The 17,454-nt window shown below is 47.8% G+C and overlaps 1 long non-coding RNA gene across 1 annotated transcript; it reads right to left on the bottom strand.

The window, feature by feature from the left end:
- Positions 1-199: 199 nt before the first annotated feature.
- Positions 200-13,448, bottom strand: LOC311248342. The gene is made up of 4 exons (XR_014620940.1): positions 13,315-13,448; positions 4,423-4,554; positions 3,406-3,512; positions 200-335 (listed from the first exon to the last, which is right to left on the bottom strand). It is a non-coding gene; the product is annotated as an uncharacterized lncRNA (long non-coding RNA).
- Between the last annotated feature and the right edge of the window lie 4,006 nt (positions 13,449-17,454).

Raw genomic sequence — 17,454 nt, 5'->3', positions numbered from 1 at the left:
TCTCTCTCTCTCTCTCTCTCTCTCTCTCTCTCTCTCTCTCTCTCTCTCTCTCTTCTCTCTCTCTCTCTCTCTCTCTCTCTCTCTCCTCATCCTGCCCAGTTCTAACATTAGCTGGCACAATTGACCCTTGAATCAAAACTGCCAACGACAGTTGTCAATCATGGATACAGAATTCAGAAGTCACACCGAAGTGTACCTAGTTTCAGGTGCTCCCTGGGGAACTCCCATTGGCTGGCGTCATACTGCAGCCTATCACACTGCTGCTCCTCCACAGGCCCCGCCCCCGTGTCCAAGACGACCGACAGGTACTCCGGCTTGGCACTCGAGCAGGTCGGCTGAGGAGGAGACACAGAGTGGGAGGACAGTGTTGTAGCACTCGAGTCCAGGAGTGGTTTTCAGGACTCGTGACTCGGACTTGGACTCGAGCATTGACTGCATTCGGACTCGGAAGGTGCAGACGAGGACTCTGAGTTGTTAATTGATAAATACAGTTTTTAATTTTTTTATTTTTTATCCACTTTTTCTCCATATTTTCTATTTTTCTCCCATCCCAATTTCGCATCTCCAATTCTCCCCTCCCCTGTCTTGAACGTTGCTCGACTATGCCGCCCACAGGTCGGTCGTAGGGAGGATAGAAGCCTTGCATCACGTGTCCCCTCCGGTACACGAGGAGGCAGCCTGTTTCACATCTTTTCACCTGCCGGCGCGGACTCTCAGTGGCGAGGTGTAACGCGTGGGAGGCTCACACACTAACCCCCGCTACTTCCTGTCTCTGCTGTGCAGGCGTCCCCCAACCGACCTGTAGGAGTCGCTGTCCACAACGTCCAGATTACCACCCATCGACTTCCACCCGCTAACTCTGCCAATTGAGTTAGTATGACGGCCGGCCCAAGCCGGAGGCAACGCTGACACCCGGATTCGAGACCGGAGTCTCTTGCATTGGTGACGAGCGCACCCAGCCGCCTAATATACAGTTTTTTATTTATACTTTTTTTTGGTAATAGGCCCTAATCATTTGGCATAAGATATTGAGGGCGAGTGTTTGGCTATTGTGTCACAGTAAAGGAAAATAAACTCCCTTTGAAATGGTGACTGCACGGTGGTGTAGTGGTTAACACTGTCGCCTCACAGCAAGAAGGTCCAGGGTTTGATTCCCGCTTGGGGACCAGGTTTCCATGATGCCAGGTACCCAGGTGGGGTATCTCCCAGGCCTTTCTGTGTGGAGTTTGCATGTTCTCCCCGTGCTCGCAAGGGTTTCCCCCCCGATAAGATAAACCCAATGGAAAAACATGCACAACAACAAGATCGCTAACGCTGTGGTGTCCTTGACGAAGACAGACAGGAGCACTTGGATTGGTCCCCGGGGCGCGGCTCACGTTGACGCCCTATCTGCTCCCGGCTGCCCATGGGGGGAAGGACGACGGGATGGGTCAAGCGCAGAGACTCAATCGCATCGGCGACTGAGGAAAGACAATGCATGTGTGTGTGTGTGTGTATCCCGGTGTGTGTGTGCCGCTCCAATTGCATGTCCAGTTCGTTGCATGCCGAATAAAGACCCCCCTAAAGAGGTCCTGCATTATTATTATTTATGTTTAATGTAGACCTTTCTTTATGTGTATGTCAGCTCTTTGACTGCCAGAGTGGAGTGGACTCAACCTTGATGACTTAGACTCGGACTCGGACTAGGGTAATGGGGACTCGACTCGGACTCTTCTTTGGTGACTCGGACTTGGACTCGGACACGAACATGGTGGACTCGAGATTCGACTCGGACTCGAGATTTAGTGACTCGACTGCGACACCGGTAGGAGGAAAGTGCTGTTGTCGTTTTTGCTGGATTAAAAAAACATGTACTTGCAAAACAAGCTTACAACTAGCAGCTACAACTAGCAGCTACAACTAGCACCTGGACGGCCCCCTGGAAACGTGAATACTTTCGACAACAAATGTTTGTTTCCGCGTGCGAGTTTTGCGCTCTGATTGGCCAGGTCATGTGACATGTGCGCCAATCGTGGGACAGCAAGTTCTGCGCTTATTTCCGGGTCTAACAGCCTGCAAACTACCTGGCGTTCTAGTGCCATGCTCTAAGACAAACTCTAACCATAACCAACCTTCGAAAGAGTGCCTAAGCTTAACCGTCGAAAGAAGGGCAGGCGTTCTATCGCCATGTTCTAAGACAAACTCTAACCTTAACCAACTTCGAAAGAGCGCCTAAGCTTAACCAGTGTAGACACTTGCGGTCCCACGATTGGGCGTACATGTCACATGACCAGAAATGACCTGGCCAATTAGAGACGCGGAAAAACAAACATTTGTTGTCTAAAGTATTCAGGCACCCTGGAAGGCTGTCATGGATGAGGGTAGAAGAGAGACCGACATACAGCCTGATCCAATATGTAAGAAACATTTGTGCCTCAAGAGAAGCTACATACTTGTACACACAGACATCATTATGATATGAGACGTGCTTTTACAAAACACGTTACCCTCACCTAGAACCGATGCTTTAAAGAACACTGTAATGTATGGCATACTCAGGAACAGACTACCACTGTATTTAACCCAGATTACACAAGTAAGATCAGTTTTTAAAGTAAATTAAGAATTAAATCATGTTATGTTATGTTCTATAGTCGGGTCCCAACTGAAAAACTGCAAAATTACTGTATTACCCTGTATTTGACTGTCGTACACTTTTACTATTATGTAGACTATTCTGTTTTGCGTTTTTGTGTTTACATGTGATGTATTGTATATTGTGTACATGCACTTTTATTATGTTCTTGTGTGATGTATCGCACATTTGATTGCTGTCTGATATATTGCAAATGTTATTGCTGTCATCTTGGCCAGGTCTCCTTTGCAAAAGAGATCTTGTATCTCAATGGGACTTCCTGGTTAAATAAAGGCTCCGCAACCTGATTTTACAACATATTAATCGGTATGCGAACATGATATGAGAATGGCTGTATATGTCACGACTCAACCAACGTTACTACGTTTAAATGCAAATAATGAACTTTTTTATGTCTTGTTAGTTCATCAGGTTTGTTTTGAGAGCAGCAGGGACATATTTTACTGCCCGGAAGGAGATTGGCAGCACACTGACTATACACACATCACCGAACCTAGAGAATAATCCATTGGGTCTCATTCTCCAAGGACTTACGACAAAAAGGGGCTTTCTCTTAGGGCCATTTGAGACCTTTTTGGGCAGATTTTGGGATTCACCAACCATCCCGATAAAACATATATAATTAATATTATATTATAATATATTGTCTCTATATTCATGTCTTGCCCGAAAAGGTCTCAAATGGCCCTAAGAGAAAGCCCTTTTTGTCATAAGTACCGTTGGAGAATGAGACCCATTAATGTCCACTCATTACTCACAGCATCACTCACCTGTTTGAGTTTACGTATGAACAGAGTGAGCAGGAGCCAGAAGAGGGTGGCGACCACACAGGTACAGGTGAGAGTGGGGATCTCCAGGGAGGAGGCCTCCGAGACACCTACACACAGACACACACACACACACACACACACACACACACACACACACACACACACACACACACACACACACACACACACAGGCACGCACGCACGCACGCACACACACACACACACACACACACACACACACAGACAGACAGACAGACAGACAGACAGACAGACAGACAGACAGACAGACAGACAGACAGACAGACAGACAGACAGACAGACAGACAGACGCACGCACACACACACACACACACACACACACACACACGCATGCACACACACACACACACACACACACAAGTTTAACAAGTGGGAAATGTGCTTACCGGCCGTCTTTTCCAGAGTCAGACCAGAAGATAGATACTCATTTCCTCTCTGTGCGCTAAGTAGAAAACTATCTATCAAGCTAGCCTAGCTTAGTGCAAATGAATGGAAAAGGAATACGGACCACTATACTAGCTTCTTTGTTGCCCCTTAGAGGCCTTTAGGAACAATAATTCAGATATTCATCGTGGTCTGGTAGGGTTCAACACCCTTACTCCTTAGTGACTCCATTGTGTTTTCTAATGCCTACCAATATGGCACAGTACCTCAGCTCGCTGGCCACATTGACCCGGTAATGATAAATAATCACCTGCTGTTTGATTACAATCACCTGTCATTTGCCTACCAAGATGTCTGCGATGGAATACTATGAATTATGTTCTATTATGCACAATGCATTGGAGAGTCAAGGGGACTGAGTGAATTGGTGATTGACTCGAGATCTATTTCCAGAACTTAGAACAATACCACATTCAAGCATGCCCGTATATGGAAGAGACTCAAGTCCATGGTAGGGACAGGAAGAAGAGAGAAGAAGAAGAAGAGTGACAAACACCCATCATCAAGATATACAATTGGTCAAGAGATCCTTACTGTTGACCCATATGTAGGCGGAGCTCTCCACAGAGCCCCTCTCATTGGTGGCCTGGCAGGTGTACAGGCCCCGGTCCTCCACCGTGATTCGATCGATGTGGAGGGTCCAACCCTCCGGTGTTATGACGATACCTGATGGTGAGAAACAGCAGAAATGGCAAAGATTCTCAAACACCGGAAACAAGTTGCTTTTCTGTTTTGAACGTCTAATGCTGTTGTAATATTATTGTACGTCTAATGCTGTTGTAATATTATTGTACGTCTAACGCTGTTGTAATCTTATTGTATGTCTAATGCTGTTGTAATCTTATTGTACGTCTAATGCTGTTGTAATCTTATTGTACGTCTAATGCTGTTGTAATCTTATTGTACGTCTAATGCTGTTGTAATCTTATTGTATGTCTAATGCTGTTGTAATCTTATTGTACGTCTAACGCTCTTGTAATCTTATTGTACGTCTAACGCTCTTGTAATCTTATTATACGTCTAATGCTGTTGTAATCTAGCATAGTAAGTAGCTAGTTGTTTGGTCAACTACAGTTTTACAGTCGTTTCCTTAACACTGTTTACAGAATACAATAATAAATAGAGCAACAAAACATACAAAATTAAAACGCAAACACAAAATTAAATACTGTCTCAAATGAGGATACAGAAGGTGTTTAGTGCGTTTGAGTGTGTGTGTGTGTGTGTGTGTGTGTGTGTGTGTGTGTGTGTGTGTGTGTGTGTGTGTGTGTGTGTGTGTGTGTGTGTGTGTGAAAGCATGTGCGTGTAAGTGTTATGTGTGTGCTCATTTGTGTATGTAAGTGGGTAAAATCAGTGGGTAGAGCAAGGCACTGACACGTCTAGGGTTAGGGGTTCGATTCCCACTGGGACCACACCCATGCTTAAATATGTATACACTCATGGTACAGTAAGGTGCTTTGGATAAAAGCGTCCACCAAATGGCCTTCAGTGCTTCTCAACGTGGTGTCCGTGGACCTCTAGGGGTCTTTAAGGTGGTTTCAATAGGGTCCCCAGAAAAAGGGGGAATATTTTAATTTCACTATTTCCAGTGTTGTAGTACTCGAGTCCAGGACTGATTTTCAGGACTCGTGACTCAACTTGGACTTGAGCACTCACGACTCGGACTTGGAGTTAATTGTTAATTGATTAATAGAGTTTTTTATAAAAGAAAAGTGTAATAGGGGGCGGCTAAGGGGCGCAGTGGCCAAGGCGCTTGCCACTAACGCAGGAGATGCTGGGTTCGAGCCCAGCTCTCGGCGTTGCTACCGGCTTGGCTGGTCGTTCATACTAACACAATTGGCGGTGTTAGGGGTTGGAAAGCCGGTGGGTGGGGATTGGACGTTGTGGACAGCGACTCCTACAGGTCGGTTGGTGCGCCTGCGCAGTAGAATCAGGAAGTATCGGGGGCAGCGTGAGCCTCCCGCGCGTTACTCCTCGCCACTGAGAGATCGCGCTGTACAGGTGAAAAGATGCGACCGCTGCCTCCTCGTGTACCGGAGGGGACACGTGATGCAAGGCTTGGTCCACACTGCAGCCGACCAGTGGGAGGCATGGTCTAGCAACGTTCGAGACAGGGGAGGGGAGAATTGAAGGGAGAATTGGCGAGACGAAATTGGGATGAAAAAAATATATAATAATAAATTAATTAATAAATAAATAAGGAGAAAAAGTGGATAAAAACAAAAAAAATAAGTGTAATAGGCTCCTAATCATTTGGCAGAAGATATTGATGGCTAGTGCATTTCTTTGGCTATTGAGTCACAAAGTAAATAAACTCCCTTTGAAATGGTGGTCATTTATGTTTAATGTAGACCTTTTATTATTTGTATGTCAGCTCTTTGACCTCCCGAGTGGAGTGGACTCAACCTTGATGACTTGGACTCGGACTATAGGGTAACGGGGACTCGACTCGGACTCTGGCTCTTCTTTGGTGACTCGGACACTGGGGACTCGAGACTCGACTCGGACTCGAGATTTACTGACTCGACTACAACACTGACTATTTCATTCACTAGACGTTGAGCCTGAGAGAATAATACAGTATGAGATCATTCACCATCTCCTCTCTTATCGTCTCAGCTGCGGTTGTCTAATTCTGGATTTATTTTTAGCACATAATCTCACACATTAATTTAGTTTGACAGTTATTGGGAGTAAATGAGTTTCAATATGACCACCAGTGATGTCATTGTGTTTTGTTAACTATAGCTCAATTAAATGAAAAGATAGCAGTCCCTATAAGCCAAGGTATTGCTTTTTTCCCCATGTACATCATTTCAGTCAGCTGTAATTAAAGACAACACAAGGATTCAATGTCCCTGATGACATCACTGGTGGCCATATTCAACTAAATCTACTCTCAATAACAAACTAAATGAGTTTTTGGATGTGTGGTCCAAATTAAATCAGCATTATTTTTGGTAAAGTGCCCCTTGAATCATGTCCAACAGCAACACCTTTTGCAGATGAGGGTCCCTGAGACAAGGCCTTATGAAATGTATGAATTCTCCAAAGTGTATTAACCCTTTCACTACCACACTACAGAAGGTTAACCTTTCACTACCACACTACAGAAGGTTAACCTTTCACTACCACACTACAGAAGGTTAACCTTTCACTACCACACTACAGAAGGTTAACCTTTCACTACCACACTACAGAAGGTTAACCTTTCACTACCACACTACAGACGGTTAACCTTTCACTACCACACTACATAAGGTTAACCTTTCACTACCACACTACAGAAGGTTAACCTTTCACTACCACACTACAGAAGGTTAACCTTTCACTACCACACTACAGAAGGTTAACCTTTCACTACCACACTACAGAAGGTTAACCTTTCACTACCACACTACAGAAGGTTAACCTTTCACTACCACACTACAGAAGGTTAACCTTTCACTACCACACTACAGAAGGTTAACCTTTCACTACCACACTACAGAAGGTTAACCTTTCACTACCACACTACAGAAGGTTAACCTTTTCAGTACCACACTACAGAAGGTTAACCTTTCACTACCACACTACAGAAGGTTAACCTTTTCACTACCACACTACATAAGGTTAACCTTTCACTACCACACTACAGAAGGTTAACCTTTTCAGTACCACACTACAGAAGGTTAACCTTTCACTACCACACTTTAACCGTCTGTAGTGTGGTAGTGGAAGGGTTAACGTTAGGTTATGACTATAACCAAGTTCTGTTAGTTAGGGGCGATGCTTGGCATCGCTACTGCACTATCTCGCGTACGTGCACGCATACTGAATAAACCACAAATGTACCTCTAATACCAGTATTAGTCTGACCACACCCCTCATCAGCTTACCTTCATAAGCAGGTGTGTGGTCACCTGCTCTCCTCCTTCCCAAGCTTTCACCACAAGGTGAGGACAAGGGCTGCAGCGGCGTCCGATGCCAAGCATCGCCCCTAACTAACAGAACTTGGTTATAGTCATAACCTAACGTTCTGTATCGTTAGTGGCTTAGCTTGGCATCGCTACTGCACAAGGGAGGCCAAGCGGAGCCACTTGGCTGACAAATACACCCCGCTGACAGCCCCCCAAAACCATCAGAACAGGGAGGGCCGAGCCCCCCCGACCCCCCCTAATGGAGGGTAGCCCCCCTATTAGGGACGTCACGGGAGGGCGACGGACCCGACCGTGCGAAGAGGCACTCAAGCAACTCAACGCACAGGGTGAGCAGACCGTGGCCTGACCCCACGACTACACACACGCACAACCCGCATGCCACCCGGGAACGAACGGAGGAACAACCTCGTTACTGCCCCCAGAATCACGGGGTCAAGGGCAAACCCAACCCCGTGGCAAGGCCGTAGCAGCGGAGCACGAAGGAAGACCCAGACCCACCAAAAGGACTGGACTCCCTGGAATGGGGGCCCGGAGAAGTCCATGATGCCAGCATCAAGACCCCACCAGGTGGGCACGTAGTGCCCCGCCCCCCACATCGCCAGCGTATTCGGACAAAGGCCCCTCAGTTACTGCACCTGGTATTCCCAGGCGGAACCAACCAGGCCAGAACCTGCCCAGCTTCCGAGATCGGACGAGACCGGGCGTGTTCAGGTCGGTATGGCCGTAAGCCGAGCGGGCCCCGTCCCCCCAATAGTACACCGCCTGGCACACTGACCCTGCAGAATAGGCAGTCAGCATGGCCGTAAGCACACAAAAAAGGTTAACCAACGGAAGCAGGCAGCGCACCGGGGAAAAACCAGGCAACAGGCTGTTAACCCTAGCCTGGAGACTGCGGACGAGACAGGCGCCAGAGGGGACAGCTGAACACAGCCGCCCCGGCGGAAGGAGCGTAAGCTGGCGGTGTTGCATGACCAAGCCTCCATTTAACAACCCCCACCCAGAGGGGTCGAGGCAGAGAAGGCTGACACGATTGGCAGACGTCATGAACGTGCAGGGGCACCCTCAAACGGTGAACCCGGGAGTTGACACTGCTCCAACACACCAGGGAATCAACCAACCTCGGTGTTACCCAATGCGGTGGTTGTTCCTATAACCCCTCAAGAAAAAACTCCAAAACACACCTGCGGGTATACACCGGCTATACCGCAGTACAAGTGTTTCAGTTTCCAAAAAGGGTTAACCCAGGCCTACGGGTCGCAAACATCACTTCGGACCGGGCCTGGCGGTACGGGAAGCACAGGGTCACCAGAGGAGGTCAAAAAACCACCCCCACAGGCCCCTCTTCGCCATGCGTGAGAGAGGAGCGAAAAATAATGGAGAACCAGCCCCTAAGCACACCGTACCTGGTATTCCCCGGCGGTCTCCCAACCAAGTACTAACCAGGACCAACCTGTGTAGCGGCCGAGATCCGACGAGATCGAGCGCGTACAGAATGGCATGGCTGTAAGCCATGACGACAGTGCTGAGTAAAAACATACCCAACCAGGGTCTCCATAGCGCTTAACCCTGTGACACCCAGACCGACCTGGCATTTTTCCCCCTGAAAAAAGCCCAAGTCCCTCAGGGTACCAGAACAGCAGATCTGCATCCCCGGCGGACAACGGGTTCAACTGATCTGGACCAGCGTGACCAGAACCAGTCCCGTGCCCTAACCACGCCGACATGCCTACTCCAGGAGAAGGGCAGATATGCGTGTTGATCTTAACATGAAAAGAAGGCGCCACCCAGACGTTGGGACGAACCGCGCCTGGTGGCCCACCCCAAGGGCGTGAGACCCCACTACATATGTTCAGATCCATCCCGTCATCATCCCCCAGACATGAACGAGAATCCGTCGACAACCCACCCAGGTCATGGGATGTGGTCGCCGGAAGAGGAAAAACCCCCATCTCAGTTGCTTTATAAAAACGCTGTTTCAACCACAAGCAACTAAGGCGTGCCAGTCAATCGCCTGTTTACAGCGAGCTAGCACTATACGTGCGTCGGGACACACCCCCATCAATGAACAGGCTATTTAGACCTGTCATTGAATCCCCAAGGCGCCCAGGGGAACGACAAGAGGGGTGTGACACTCCCTAACTCCAACACTTCTGGAATAGAAAGAAGGAAGCATCAACAGTATGTATCCCAGTCTACACAGCCGGGGTAAAAAATGTTCACATTTTTACATCCCACCACCCTCCCATAGGAAAGAGACGGGGATCCCCAGAAAGACTTCCCACGCGAGCTGTACAGATTGAAAAGAATATATTGCACCTTGAGCCATGTAAAAAACTGGTTTTAGGGCCTCCGGGGAAGAGGCACCGAACCCATACACACTCAATAAACGAATTGAATCGAATATACATACAATAGAAAAGGACCCTTCTAGAGGGTCCACTCACTTTGACAATCTGAGGAGGAAGGCTCTGTACTCTGATGGAGGCTTCCTCACATGGAAGAAGGAGTCCGAACTCACAGAAGGCCTGAGTAGGCGCTTGGTGAGGAGGAGCCCTGACCACCCCCCCTGAAAACAGATCCATCACATGGACCTGAACAGCACACGGAAGTCCTACCAACAGAGACGCGCACGGTGACGTACTCTATGGCGGGGGAATTCCTGCGGTGCACACGCCCAATATACCAGGCCGTGGGACCAGGAACTCCCCCCCCCCCCCCCCCCGTAACGTGCCGAACCGCCACGTGACGGGAACCTTGAAGGACAGGGGGTGTACCCCTGACCGACAGAACAATGGGGAGAGGAAAGGTTACCAGTTCACCCCTTTACGACCCCACACCCATGATACGACGTAACGACAAAAAGAGAATATGACACAGTCATAGTCAGCTCTATGAAGCGTTTCACAGCTCCACACAGCGCACGAGCTAACCTGCTATCTGATTTTTACTAAGGAAAAACACAGAATAGAGAGGGCTCTAAGAACCCCGGTCCAACATACACATGTGCTTCTGTGGCCAGTACAACCCAGTTGTAGGTCACATGACACACACAACCCATCATCACCTACAAAAAATGGCAAAAACACTCAACAGAGGAACGCCGTTTTTTTCACAATGAGAGAATACATCATTCTTGATTAGTATCGACCACAGGCCTTGCTAAGCACACATGACAGCAACCAAACCAATTTCCCTTTAGGAAATAAGTTTCTCCAGCAGATTTAGCACAACCTCAGCAATCAAGCTGAGAGTTACATCGTATCCCTACCACACAAAAGACACAATTAATGCACAACATGTCTGATAGGAGGTGATAAAGTCCCCAGGGAACCGGGGGGGGAAACACAATCCTCCTATTTTACCCTCAATACGGCCAGTTAAAACAGGAAAACCTGTTAATGTGTGAACTCACTGTTCATTGTCATTACAGTCTGAGAAAGAACATTCTTTTACTCACTCGTCACCAAGCATAGCTTCATAGGTTAGTTGCCTTAGTAGTGAGTACACGGTACACATAAACACCATGATGTTTCTCACACAACAACCAGATCAATACATCACGATCTGCACGGAGAAGCTAACTGCCAGTGACAAAAACAGCTCACACACAACCCGCAACGTATCTCAAATGCATTGCAACAACACACGTTTTGGGAAAAAACACCGTTATTCACAATACATTTAGCAAGGTAAAACCAGAAGACGTGTTATGAGGTCTGGCCAACCCCGTACCTGCCCGGAACGCAGATCAGCGAAGTGCAGTCACAAGCCACCGTAGAACACAACCGTCCCGTGTTGTTCGATCCGGGCAGCGTCGCCGCTCCACCAGTCGCTACAGTCCTCTTTGTTGACGCAATCCCCGTCTAGGCTCAGGCAGGGTCGACGAACATCCCCTGTCAAGGATGACGTCGTGGTCAAGAGTGTAAAACATGTTAAAAATCAAAGCACGTTCAACAGAATAGCATCAAGCTAACGGCTGCTCCAACCGTTCGGGTGCTATTGCTTCCGCTCGCGAGACGCCGATCTACGACGCACGCGATCAGGAGCGAGCTCCCGGCGGCGCGCGAGAAGCCAAGCTACCCCGCGCCAGGCCACCGACCGGCTAACCGTAAGCTATGAACATGTAAACAATGACATAACACTCACCCAGACAGGCCGCCGTTCTGAACCCTCCTCACTTTTTAAGAGAAAAGAGAAAACAAGACGTCAACACCGCTTCACAACGGTGACATTAACACGTCCGGCGGAATCAGCACAGTACCAACTGGCCTGTATAGCTGACTTTGAACATGAATCTGCCGCTATCGCACATTACATGCACATATCCCCTCGTGAAGGAATACTCTCATTTGGATATGAAAGATGGGGTCTTAACACGGTGACAGAGAGAATCCACTCGTCCAGAACACACAGGGATCACCAGTGTCAATGGTCGCGGCCCACTAGTTAAAACTATAATGGTCGCCAGACCAAGGCCTTCTGTCGCCTAGACGGCTAAACAAAGGACCCTAGCCTGGGGCCGGTTTCCATAAACTTTGTCAAGTAGCCCCCATAGCACTAACAGACAAGTGGAGCCCGCCAGCAAACACTACTCACCCAACCTGGAACGCACCGCTCCTCACAACAGCGGCATGTCCGACAGTTCAGCTGTGGCCTGACAGGTTTCACCCCAACAAACACAGCAAGGAACTGCAGTTGAGAAGCATGCAGCGGCGTGCTCCCAATACGAAAACCGGTGGAGGGTTTGTAGAATGATCATCATCTTCTAGACACTCCAGTACGAAGACAATATCGCCGTATTTTCTCGAAAATAGTGAGAGAGAAAATAAAGATATGATGTCAACGTATCCTTGTTTCCCAAGCTGTTCCTAATCCAATTTCTTCCATCATGGTGTCAAGTGTGGGGATCTACCGAGGCACCTCTTCCTTGTGGTGAAAGCGAGAAGGAGGAGAGCAGGTGACCACACACCTGCTTATGAAGGTAAGCTGATGAGGGGTGTGGTCAGACTAATACTGGTATTAGAGGTACATTTGTGGTTTATTCAGTACGCGTGCACGTACGCGAGATAGTGCAGTAGCGATGCCAAGCTAAGCCACTAACGATACAGAACCGTCTGTAGTGTGGTAGTGAAATGGTTAACCTTCTGTAGTGTGGTAGTGAAAGGGTTAACTGTATGTAGTGTGGTAGTGAAAGAAAGGGTTAACCTTCTGTAGTGTGGTTGTGATAGGGTTAACCCTTTGTCGTATAGCAGTGAAAGGGTTAACATGCTGTATTGTCGCAGTGAAAGGGTTAACCCTTTGGTAGTGTGGTAGTGAAAGGGTTAACACAGGTCATTGAGAACAAGTTCTCTGTTACGCTGATGACCAGATTCTGGAGTTCCTGGAACAGGTTGAGAACCACTATATTATTATTATTATTATTATTATTATTATTATTATTATTATTATTATTATTATTATTATTATTATACAACAGAGTCTTTGATTAGATCTGGTTGAGTCTCACCTGAACCTTGGGCCAGGGCGCGTTCGTTCTTGTACCAGCTGACGGCTGGGTGGGGTACGCCGTGGGCGGGGCAGCTGAAGGTCACGGAGCTGCTGACGTTCACGCTGCAGTCAGACAGGTTCTGGAGAAGCACCGGAGCCTGCAGCACTGAGGACACACACACACACACACACACGCACGCACACACACACACACACACACACACACGCACGCACACACACACACACAGTTTTTTTTTTTTTTTTTAAACTTTGACCAGACAGCTGGTTCTTTTTAGCGTTTATCGCTTTTTCTGGTCAAGCATGACCGACAGAAACAGGTTGAATGGGATATAGATCAGGGGAAGACACTCTGAGAAAATACGGCGAGTCCGGGAGTCGAACTCGTGTACCCCAGATCCGTGACGCGCACGGTTGTCCCCGACGCCGAAATAGCGCCGAGATACGCGGTGAGCTACTGGAGCTCCCCCACACACACAGGTTTTTATCGTTATTTCTTTTATTCGATATTTCCATTCAATATCCATCCAGGGAGCCTGGTGTTATCATAGGGAATGAGTCTGAGATCGCAAAAGTCCAATACCGCCGCCTGGTAGGATGCGGCCGGTATTGCACATCCTTTGAAACTCTGTGTCTTGGGCTGTGCGTCGATTATATAGGTCCGGGCGGACTTTTCTATGTCGGGCAAGGACAGCGGTTGTCCCGATCGGCTTCAGGAGCATCAAATGCTCCAGATCGTTGATGTATGGCGGATTATGTTGGCGACACGATCGACACCAATACTGGGACTCGCGATCAGATAATTGGAATATTCTTTTTGGGGCAGATCCTGGTCAAGGTAAGGGCTATATGATATAAATCTTGCGTTGATCAAAGCATGCCTTCATTGTGATCCGAGCGTATGTGTGTAACGCTAGTCCATAACGTATTCCATTGGTGACGATAAAAAAAACTACCCCCCCCCCCACCCTTTCATGCATTCATGATGGAACATAATACCTATCATACACATTTGATTTTTTAATTGTAGCGTGTGTAGGGACGGAACGCCAATGCATTTAGTATAATACACGTTGGGGGCTATTACCAGCCTCCCATGAATTACCCTAAAACCATACTTATATTCACCACGGTATAAAATGGGAATGTATGGATGAAAAAAGTATTTCTTTTTCACATATTGAACGATAGATACTCGATGTCAAATGGGCAATAGTATTGTATCCATAGCTATACTATATAATATAGTTATAGCCCTGCAAACACCACCACGTATTCCTATACTTTAAAGCATTGGCCTTTCAACCACACCTCTGGCGCTGAATGAGTTTTAAGCAGACATTGATTGAACAATTAATTTTTATTAAAAAAAACACTCAATAAAGAGGTATTGTAGAAAACTAAATACGCCCACAAAGGCACCTCCTAATAAGAGTTTATATAAACAACTTGAATAACAATAAACCTCCACTAAGGGAGTTTATGTGCCGTAGTGGACAAAAGACAGTTCCAAAAGAAACACAAGAAAACTGTCATGAAAAGAACTACCATAAAAGGCTCAGCTTCTATAAAACAAAGTGTAAAAATAAGCAGTAACCTAAAAACAAGAATGGCTACAAAGAAAGGCTAAATGCTGAATGGGGCAGAGATCAGCATTACACTTTAATATAACAAGCCTGACTAGAAGGATAGCCAACACAAAAGGAAATGAGAAAGCAGCTGACCCTGCGAGACTCAAACTTAAATAGACTCAGCTACCATTAGGCACAGCTGCACTGAATCATGTGCAATCAAGCCCACACACACCTGCCCTACCACGAGGCAATTAAGCACAGAGGCCAGTGATTGACAGCTGTGCCTCACAGGAAGACGAAATAAAGCAAAAACCATGACAGAATGCGTGTCTCTGCAGTGACACGTCGCTGTGTAAGGGCTTGTGTCCATAGGGGACGTTTTTTCCAAGGCGGACCGCTTTGAAAAGCAAAAAAAAAAAGCTCAGAGCGTTTTCCTGAGTCTCGCGACTGCCGCGGCTCCCCACTTGTTCGATGTTGATTGGTCGGTCGAAAAAAGTTACCTTGATGAGTGGTGCTCCTCTCCAAAAGTTTAACTAGTTTCAACTTTATGCGCTGGGAGCGCTCCGCCCAAAAACGCTGCCGCCGAGAGCGCTAAAACGCGAGGCGCGGCGCTGGGAAAAGGAGCGCGCCTGTAGCATAGAAATGAATGACAGAAAGGAGCTTACAACTCATAAAACGTCCGCTGTGGACACAAGCCCTAAGAGTGGCCTCACGTTGTGAGTTGCGAGTCAGCTGACTTTGGCTTTCCTCTCGGGCCCCTTCTGAGTGAGTCACCTTGAAGAACCCTGGCCCGCCAACAAACCATTTCCTAAAGACTCAATGTAGTATTTCATCATCCATGCTGCTATTAGCTGTTATTACCAGAGTCACAGTGAGTCGTGAAGCCTTTTCTCAATTCCCCACTGGGGTGCTATACAATTAGATGATCCACCACTTTTTCAACTTTCTCACCACACACACACTCTCATCTCTTCTCCCTCTCTCTCTATCTCTCTCTCCATCTCTCTATCTCTCTCTCCTCTCTCTCCATCTCTCTTACCCCGACATGTCACGTCTTCCCTCCATTCTTCCCTCTCTCCCCCCTCTTCCAATCCCATCCTCCCCCCCTAGACAGCTGTCGCTCATCCCGTCTCACCCCCCTGCCCCCTGCGCCCTCTCTCTCTCTCTCTCTCTCTCTCTCTCTCTCTCTCTCTCTCTCTCTCTCTCTCTCTCTCTCTCTCTCTCTCTCTCTCTCTCTCTCTCTCTCTCTCTCTCTCTCTCTCTCTCTCTCTCTCTCTCTCTCTCTAGTAAAGTCCCAGCGGGGGTCTTAGGGGAGGAAGCCTACGTGTTGACCTCTGATTGTGCGGAAAACAGCATGAAGACATGAAGAAAAGTCACTTAAGCAAAGGGGACTGATTGTTGAGCCCCCCCCCCCCCCCCCCCCCGCCCCCCCTCCCCCACCATCGTCCTCCTGGACAACAATTGATGATTGTCCTGCTTGGGCTGGGGGGGCCTGACAGTGTCTGATTGGCTGATTGTTTAGCTAGCCCTGCGCAGGGGCCTGTAAACGTGGCATTATGGGAAGTCCCATTGTGTGGTCTTCCTCCTGGCGGCCTCCCATTCCCATGTGAAAGAGATGCTGAGCCGGGCGGCAGGAGAGGGAGACCGGCCGGCCGGGCGGGACCCCAGGAAGCCAGGGGGGCCCGACTCTCTCCTGGAGCCCCCCGGGTGTTTGTTTGTTTGTTGGTTGTGGCTCGTTTGTTTGCTTGCGTGTATGTGTGTCTGTGTAGGGTGTGTGGTGTGTAGGTGTGTGTGGTGTAGGTGTGTTGTGCGCGCGAGCCCGCCCGTGTGTGTGTGTGTGTGTGTGTGTGTGTGTGTGTGTGTGTGTGTGTGTGTGTGTGTGTGTGTGTGTGTGTGTGTGTGTGTGTGTGTGTGTGTGTGTGTGTGTGTGTGTGTGTGTGTGTACAACATTAGAGCCTATCGTGACTGCGATTCCAGCTGACCTCACGTTATTGTCAGAGTGAGATTATTATTGTTGAGTTCAATAAGAGGACAGGGGGGAAATAATTAACCTTATTTTCCGATGACGACAGATGGAATATTTCAACTGGTAGCCTATACGTCCAGTGCTGTATACTGCGTCTAGATATATACGGCGGGTGGGGTATTATCGTCATTTGAAGTAAAATATTATTATTTATAGTTAATAATATTATATATTTTTTATATATATTTTAATAATATAATTTCTTTTATCGTTTTCACATGCTGCACCTACTATAGGGGGCTCTGAATACCTGGTTTGATAAGCGTGGTTCTAAATGGTTCATTCTTTAAAAGGTTTCTTTTATTTCCGGTAACAGCTACATCATGGAATCTTGGCTTTGTTGTCAGAAAATAAGGTACTATTTTTAAGGTTAAATAAGGTACTATTTTAAGTGCCCCCCCCCCCCGCCCCCCATCTCCTTGAGCTGTCACAGCTGACCAATCCCACGCTCTGCCCCCTCCCCACCCTGAGCTTGACCGAGGAGAGGAGGGTGCAGGGGGGAAAAATCCTTCTTTGTCTGAGGAAAGCAACAGCTGTGATT

Source organism: Notolepis coatsorum, assembly GCF_963971535.1.
Source record: "Notolepis coatsorum genome assembly, contig: SCAFFOLD_3491, whole genome shotgun sequence".
Lineage (NCBI taxonomy): Eukaryota > Metazoa > Chordata > Actinopteri > Aulopiformes > Paralepididae > Notolepis > Notolepis coatsorum.
This window is presented reverse-complemented; position numbering and strand designations above follow the sequence as displayed.